An 8,997-nucleotide genomic window follows, 5' to 3' on the forward strand; every position below is an offset into this window, starting at 1 on the left:
TGGTATTCCCATCTCTTTCAGAATTTTCCACAGTTTATTGTGACCAACACAGTCGAAGGCTTTGGCGTAGTCAATAAAGCAGAAATAGATGTTTTTCTGGAACTCTCTTGCTTTTTCGATGATCCAGCAGATGTTGGCAATTTGATCTCTGGTTCCTCTGCCTTTTCTGAAACCAGCTTGAACATCTGGAAGTTCATGGTTCATGTATTGCTAATGTCTGGCTTGGAGAATTTTGAGTGTTACTTTACTAGCGTGTGAGATGAGTGCAATTGTGTGGTAGTTTGAGCATTCTTTGGGATTGCCTTTCTTAGGGATTGGAATGAAAACTGCCATTTTCCAGTCCTGTGGCCACTGCTGAGTTTTCCAAATGTGCTGGCATATTGAGTGCAGCACTTTCACAGCATCATCTTTCAGGATTTGAAATAGCTCAACTGGAATTCCATCACATCCACTAGCTTTGTTTGTAGTGATGCTTTCTAAGGCCCACTTGACTTCACATTCCAGGATGTCTGGCTCTAGGTGAGTGACCACACCATTGTGATTATCTGGGTCGTGAAGATCTTTTTTGTACAGTTCTTCTGTGTATTCTTGCCACCTCTTCTTAATATCTTCTGCTTCTGTTAGGTCCATACCATTTCGGTCCTTTATCGAACTCATCTTTGCATGAAATGTTCCCTTGGTATCTCTAATTTTCTTGAAGAGCTCTCTAGTCTTTCCCATTCTGTTGTTTTCCTCTATTTCTTTGCATTGATCACTGAGGAAGGCTTTCTTATCTCTCCTGGCTATTCTTTGGAACTCTGCATTCAAATGGGAATATCTTTGCTTTTCACTTCTCTTCTTTTCCACAGCTATTTGTAAGTCCTCCTCAGACAACCATTTTGCCTTTTTGCATTTATTTTCCATGGGGATGGTCTTGATCCCTGTCTCCTGTACAATGTCATGAACCTCTGTCCATAGTTCATCAGGCTCTCTGTCTATCAGATCTAATCCTTTAAATCTATTTCTCACTTCCACTGTATAGTCATAAGGGATTTGATTTAGGTCATATCTGAATGGTCTAGTGGTTTTCCCTACTTTCTTCAATTTAAGTCTGAATTTGGCAATAAGGACTTTGCCTTAGGAAGCATCAATAAAAACAAAGCTAGTGGAGGTGATGGAATTTAAGTTGAGCTATTTCAAATCCTGAAAGACGATGCTGTGAAAGTGCTGCACTCAATATGCCAGCAAATTTTGGAAACTCAGCAGTGGCCACAGGACTGAAAAGGGGCAGTTTTCTTTCCAATCCCAAAGAAAGCCAATGCCAAAGTATGCTCAAACTACTGCTCAATTGCACTCATCTCACATGCTAGCAAAGTGATGCTTAAAATTCTCCAAGTCAGGCTTCAGCATTATGTGAACCATGCACTCCAGATGTTCAAGCTGGTTTTAGAAAAGGCAGAGGAACCAGAGATCAAATTGCCAACATCTGCTGGATCATTGAAAAAGCAAGAGAGTTCCAGAAAAACATCTATTTCTGCTTCATTGACTATGCCAAAGCCTTTGACTGTGTGGATCACAGTAAACTGTGGAAAATTCTGAAAGAGATGGGAATACCAGACCACTTGACCTGCCTCTTGAGAAACCTGTATGCAGGTCAGGAAGCAACAGTTAGAACTGGACATGGAACAACAGACTGGTTCCAAATAGGAAAAGGAGTATGTCAAGGCTGTATATTGTCACCCTGCTTATTTAACTTATATGCAGAGTACACCATGAGAAAGGCTGCGCTGGATGAATCACAAGCTGGAATCAAGATTGCCGGGAGAAATATCAATAACCTCAGATATGCAGATGACACCACCCTTATGGCAGAAAGTGAAGAGGAACTAAAGAGCCTCTTGATGAAAGTGAAAGAAGAGAGTGAAAAAGTTGGCTTAAAGCTTATCATTCAGAAAACTAAGATCATGGCATCCGGTCCCATCACTTCATGGCAAGTAGATGAGGAAACAGTGGAAACAATGGCTGAGTTTATTTTTGGGGGCTCCAAAATCACTGCAGATGGTGATTGCAGCCATGAAATTAAAAGGTGCTTGCTCCTTGGAAGGAAAGTTTGACCAACCTAGATAGCATATTAAAAAACAGAGACATTGCTTTGTCAACAAAGGTCCGTATCATCAAGGCTATAGTTTTTCCAGTAGTCATGTATGGCTGTAAGAGTTGGACTATAAAGAAAGCTGAGCACCGAAGCATTGATGCTTTTGAACTGTGGTGTTGGAGAAGACTCTTGAGAGTCCCTTGGACTGCAAGGAAATCCATCCAGTCCATCCTAAAGGAGGTCAGTCCTGGGTGTTCATTGGAAGGCCTGATGCTGAACCTGAAACTCCAGTACTTTGGCTACCTGATGTGAAGAGCTGACTCATTTGAAAAAACCCTGATGCTGGGAAAGATTGAAGGCAGGAGGAGAAGGGGACGACAGAGGATAAGATGGTTGGATGGCATCATCGACTCAATGGACATGGGTTTGGGTGGACTCCAGGAGTTGGTGATGGACAGGGAGGCCTGGCGTGCTGTGGTTCATGGGATTGCAAAGAGTCGGACATGACTGAGCTACTGAACTGAAATGAACAGCTTTCTTTATGATTCAGTTCTCACATCCATACATGACTACTGGAAAAACCATAACTTTGACTAGACAGACCTTTGTTGACAAAGTAATGTCTCTGCTTTTTATTTTTTATTTTTTTTATTTCTCTGTTACATTCTTTTTTATTTATTCATTTTTTCTTTTATTGTAGTGGTTTTTTGCCATACATTGACATGAATCAGCCATGTATTTACATGTGTTCCCCATCCCGATCCCCCCTCCCGTCTCCCTCTCCATCCCATCCCTCTGGGTCTTCCCAGTGCACCAGCCCCAAGCCCTTGTCTCATGCATCCAACCTGGGCTGGTGATCTGTTTCACCCTTGATAGTCTACTTGTTTCAATGCTGTTCTCTCTGAACATCCCACCCTCACCTTCTCCCACAGAGTCTAAAAGTCTGTTTTGTACATCTGTGTGTCTTTTTCTGTTTTGTATATAGGGTTATCATTACCATCTTTTAAAATTCTATATATATGCATTAGTATACTGTATTGGTCTTTATTTTTCTGGCTTACTTCACTCTGTATAATGGGCTCCAGTTTCATCCATCTCATTAGAACTGATTCAAATGAATTCTTTTTAAGGGCTGAGTAATATTCCATAGTGTATATGTACCACAGCTTCCTTATCCATTCGTCTGCTGATGGGCATCTAGGTTGCTTCCATGTCCTGGCTATTATAAACAGTGCTGCAATGAACATTGGGGTACACGTGTCTCTTTCAGTTCTAGTTTCCTCGGAGTGTATGCCCAGGAGTGGGATTGCTATGTCTCTGCTTTTTAATATGCTGTCTAGGTTGGCCAGAGCTTTTCTTCCAAGGAGCAAGTGTCTTTTAATTTCATGGCTGCAGTCACCATCTGCAGTGGTTTTGGAGCCCCCCAAAATAAAGTCTGTCACTGCTTGCATTGTTTCCCCATCTATTTGCCATGAAGTGATGGAACCAGATATCATGATCTTTGTTTTTTGAATATTGAGTTTTAAGCCAGCTTTTTCACTCTCCTCTTTCACTTTCATTGAGAGCCTCTTTAGTTCCTCTTCAGTTTCTGCCATAAGGGTGGTGTCATCTGCATATCTGAGGTTATTGATATTTCTCCTGGCAAACTTGATTCCAGCTTGCGCTTCCTCCAACCCAGCGTTTCTCATGATGTACTCTGCATATAAGTTAAATAAGCATGGTGACAATATACGGCCTTGACATACTCCTTTTCCTATTTGGAGCCAGTCTGTTGTTCCATGTCCAGTTCTAACTGTTGCTTCCTGACCTGCATACAGGTTTCTCAAGAGGCAGGTTAGGTGTTCTGGTAGTCTCATCTCTTGAAGAATTTTCCACAGTTTGTTGTGATCCACACAGTCAAAGGCTTAGTGTAGTAAATGAGGCAGAAGTAGATGTTTTTCTGGAATTCTCTTGCTTTTTCTATGATCCAATGGATGTTGGCAATTTGATCTCTGGTTCCTCTGCCTTTTCTAAATCCAGCTTGAACACCTGAAGATTCTCGGTTCACATACTGTTGAAGCCTAGCTTAGAGAATTTTGAGCATTACTTTGTTAGCGTGTTAAATGAGTGCAATTGTGCAACAGCTTGAACATTCTTTGGTATTGTCCTTCTTTGGGATTGGAATGAAAACTGACCTTTCCCAGTCCTGTAACCACTGCTGAGTTTTCCACATTTGCTGGCATATTGAGTGCAGCACTTTCACAGCATCTTCTTTCAGGATTTGAAATAGCTCAACTGGAATTCCATCACCTTCACTAGCTTTGTTCGTAGTGATGCTTCCTAAGGCCCACTTGACTGCACTCCAGCATGTCTGGCTCTAGTTATCTGGGTCATTAAGACTTTTTTGTATAGTTCTTTTGTGTATTCTTGCCACTTCTTGTTAATATCTTCTGCTTCTGTTAGGTTCATTCCATTTCTGTCCTTTATTGTGCCCATCTTTGCATGAAATGTTTCCTTGGTATCTCTAATTTTCTTGAGGAGATCCCTAGTCTTTCCCATTGTATTGTTTTCCTCTATTTCTTTGCATTGATCACTGAGGAAGGCTTTCTTATCTCTCCTTGCTATTCTTTGGAACTCTGCATTCAGATGGATGTATCTTTCCTTTTCTCACAATGTCTGGGATTCAATTTAAAAAATGATCAGACATGCACAATAGCAGAAAAATGCAACCAATATGAAGAAATCAATCAATAGAAAGGAACCCACAAATGAAACAATGAGAAAATTAATTGAAATGGACATTAAAACAGCTTTTATAACTATGTTTTATATGTTGAAAAATGTAGAGAGAAGAGTGAGCATATTAAGGAGAACGGTGGGAGATTTTTTTTTAAAGGACACAAATTGAACTTCTAGAGATAAAAAAGTCATTGTCTGAAATGAAGAATACAATGGAGGGGATTAATAATCTCATTATTTTCCTACGAAATGTTCTGATATCCACAGAAGAGAAAACACAGTTCTTGAAAGCATAATGCTTATAAGCATAAGGCTTACTTATAAGCATAAGGCCTACTCGTGAAGAGAACTTCTGTACTCAGTAGGTTATATTGTTTCCAGCAAGATGTCTGCTATCATTTTATCATTGCTCAGCATATAAAGTATCTTTTTTATTTTTATTTTTTTTTAATTTTATATATTTAGTTGCACTGTGTCTTAGTTGCAGCATGTGGGATCTAGTTCCCTGACCAGGGGTTGAACTCAGGGCCCCCTGTATTGGGAACACAGAGCCTTAGCCACCAGACCACCAGTGAAGTCCTAAAGTATCTTTTTTAAAAAAACAAGTTTCTTAAAATATTTTCTTCAACATTGGACATTGTAGAATAAAAGACTAATGAACTTGAAAACATAGCTATAGAAACAACCCAAAATTAAAGACACAGAGGGGGGGAAAAGGCCAAAAAAAAATGAACAGAGCTTTAGTGAGCTGTGCAACAACTTCAAGGGGCCTCAATATACATGTAATGGAAGTTTCAAAAAGAGAGGGAGGGAGAAAAAATATTTGAAAAACTGTTGGCTGAAAATTTTCCCACTTTGTTGAAAATTAGAAAACCACAGATCCAGGAAGCTTAAAAAAATGCAAGCAGAATAAACATTCAGAAAACCTCACTAAGGTGTGTCAAACCAAATTGCTTAAAATCAGTGATAAAAATCTTAAAGCAGCTTGTTTAAAAAAAATACTTTTTGTACAGAACAATGGTAAGGATGATAGCAGACTTCTTGTTGGAAACAATATAACCTATTGGCAACAGAAGCTCCCTTCACAAGTAAATCTTACATTTGAAAGCTTTCTGTTTCAAGAACTGTGTTATCTCTCAGCCATGAAAGGGAATGAAATTGGGTCATTTGTAGAGAGGTGGATGGACCTCGAGACAGTTATACAGAGTGAAGTAAGTCAGAAAGAGAAAAATATGGTATGTTAATGCATATATGTGGAGTCTGAAAAAATTGGTGTAGACAATCTTATTTACAAAGCAGAAATAGCAACACAGACATAGAAAACACACATAGGGATACAAGGGGGAGGGCAGGGTGTGATGGACTGGGGATTTGGAATTGACATATTTACACTATTGATACTTAAAATAGATAACTAATGAGAACCTACTGAATAGCACAGGGAACTCTACTCAGTGCTCTGTGGTGACCTAAATGGGAAGGAAATCCAAAAGATAGGGGATATGTGTATACATATAGCTGATTCACTTGCTGTACAGTAGAAATAACACAACATTGTTAAGCAATATATTTGAATCAAAATTTTAAAAATATAAATACAACTGAAAAAAACAGTGACATCTCTTCTGTGGACCTCAGCAAATATTTGCTGGAAAATAATGAGGCTCAGACTTATTTATTTATTACATTCATTAATTTAACACACTCCGTGTTCAACTTAAGGTAAGAACCTAGGTGCATGCGTGCGTGCTTAGTCACTACAGTCATGTCTGACCCTTTGCTACCCTATGGACTGTAGCCTACCAGGCTCCTCTGTCCATGGGATGCTCCAGGCAAGAATACTGGAGTGGGTTGCCATGCCCTCCTCTAGGGAATCTTCCCAACCTAGGGATCGAACATTCATCTGCCTGTGTCTCCTGCATTGCAGGCAGATTCTTTACCCACTGAGCCACCTGGGAAGCCCCAAGAACCCAGGACAGAAAGCCAAGTCCCAGCATTTGAGCTTACAGTTTAGTCAGGGGCCCAAAAAAAAATCTGTGGTTTTATAATCTCCAACAAATTTTTTAAGTGTTTGGCCATTAGTTTTTCAATAGTTTGGTTTTGATGTTAGGAAGATGGACTTGTTGATAATGGCTTTCAAACGATTGAGCAGGGAATTTTTATGTGAACTTTAAGGTGTCTTTTCAACCCTCTTGGCAAATCAGTGGAATTGGAAAACCAGCCTTCTTTTTTCATTTGATACTACTGTATATAGCAAGCTGTATCACGATCAATAGCTCCGTGGAGCTGTGAACTTCTCTCATTCTGGGATCCTGTATATATCAGTAGTAATCTATACTGATTCCCAATCCAAAACCTAAAAAATTTATCCTTTTCCGTCATCATTACATTGTACCATTTGGACTCAACTTTCAATGATGTATTATCACTCATCTGTACATATTCTTTTACCTTGTTCTTTTCTTTCACAATTGAATCCTCTTGACCAGCTGCTCTAATATGCTTATCTCAAGAGTCTCAGCAAAAACACGTTGCTTTTGATGTGTTTAGTGTTACTAGTCTTTGTATATTTTACGGTATTAGTTCTTTCACTTTTTTTGGCTTTCCATTTGTATTTTGTATAAAATAATAAGAGAAAATGTAATAAAATATTTGAATCACTGCAAAATTTGCTCTACCACGATGGCTTTGTTGTTGTAACTGGAGGGTTGGCTAGCAGGCAATAGCTTGAAATATTTGTCTGATGTATCCAAGTCCAAATTTAGTCCAAAGAAGATGGTTTAGATATGTTAATATATAATGTATAACTGTGCAAATGTTATAAAAGTCAAGTGTATAAAATCTGGAAACCTCCTGTGAAACCAAATAACCCTAATACAAAGTAGAAAGTAATGTGTGCTATTAACAGGTATCAACTTAGAAATAGCTATGGGGAGTTATGGGAGATTAGATTGAAGCAACATTGATGTGGACCTTGAAAGATTGGTAAGATCTAGACAGGCCAAGATGATGGGAAAGGACCTTCTAGGTGGAAGCAAAGACTTGCTTGCGTATTTGAAGTTTGTAACTTCCTTGGGTTGGTGGGGAAAATTCAAGCTTCCTTTATTCCCATCTACTCGCAAAATAGAGGACTTATGATAAGGTTTAGGAACACAGAATTGAATCACTCTCTTAGGAGTAGAACTTGCGAGGTTAAAAGCCACTGCCATAGGATCTCTACTTTGGCATATCTCTGTCTTGACCTTCCCCTTGCTTGGATATCTTTCTTTGTCTAGTTAACCTGTTGGATTGTGCCTTTTCTCCAGTGCAGGTGGAAGAATAGAAATATCCATTCCTAGACCACCATCCTTCACTGAGCAGGCCAACTGGGAACTTAGATAGAGTCCAAAAGATTGGAAACCTGGAAATGGAGGATGATATTGAGGCATGTTCTGCTCTAATCCCTCTAAGCCAGGGTTTCCCAGCTTTAGTACTGTTGATATTCTTTGTTGTGGGGGCTAGTCTGTGCATTGTAGGATGTTTAGCAGAGTCCCAAGTAGATGCTTGTAGCACCTCCTCCACAAAGAGGAGAAAGGGCAAAATCACCCATGTTGAGAACCACTGCTCTAATCCTTTTGAAAATGTTATCTATGATTCCAGCTACTCATAGTCTGGCTAGTAAGATTGAGAGGGACAGAAAGAACCCAGGGTATGAGCCCAAATGGAAGGACCAAGAAATTTAATTGGCCAGTCTCTAGTTTAGACCCTAAGCTGAAAAACTTCATCTCTTTTAGACTCCTCATAGTTCATACATGCTCTAAAGTAAGATATGGATGCCTTCCTAATCCTGTATTGCAGTTTCTTCTCATAGAGCACAATTAACATCTAATATGGCTCATCCACCTTTGGTGAACATATACACACATACTGTGGTGACATCAGTATCTCTGCTTACTGGCTGGGGAATGGTGGTAGATGCTTCTCAATATCCTGTGAAAGTTTGGAGAGAAGGCAGAGGTCATGGAAAGGGGTCTAATTATCTCTCACTAGCCAGTTTGTGAATCTTGCCATCTGACACCTCTCAGGGTAGGGAAGACCAGGGCAACATTCAGCTTCATCTCAGGAAGATCTAGACCTCTCCTCTTCCTGAGGACTTCTTCATTAAGAAGAGAGCCCAGGTCATAGCATCAGAATTAAGAATTCAGGCCCCTACCAAGCACCCAGGT

The sequence above is a fragment of the Cervus canadensis genome, chromosome X, assembly GCF_019320065.1.
Source record: "Cervus canadensis isolate Bull #8, Minnesota chromosome X, ASM1932006v1, whole genome shotgun sequence".
Classification (NCBI taxonomy): domain Eukaryota; kingdom Metazoa; phylum Chordata; class Mammalia; order Artiodactyla; family Cervidae; genus Cervus; species Cervus canadensis.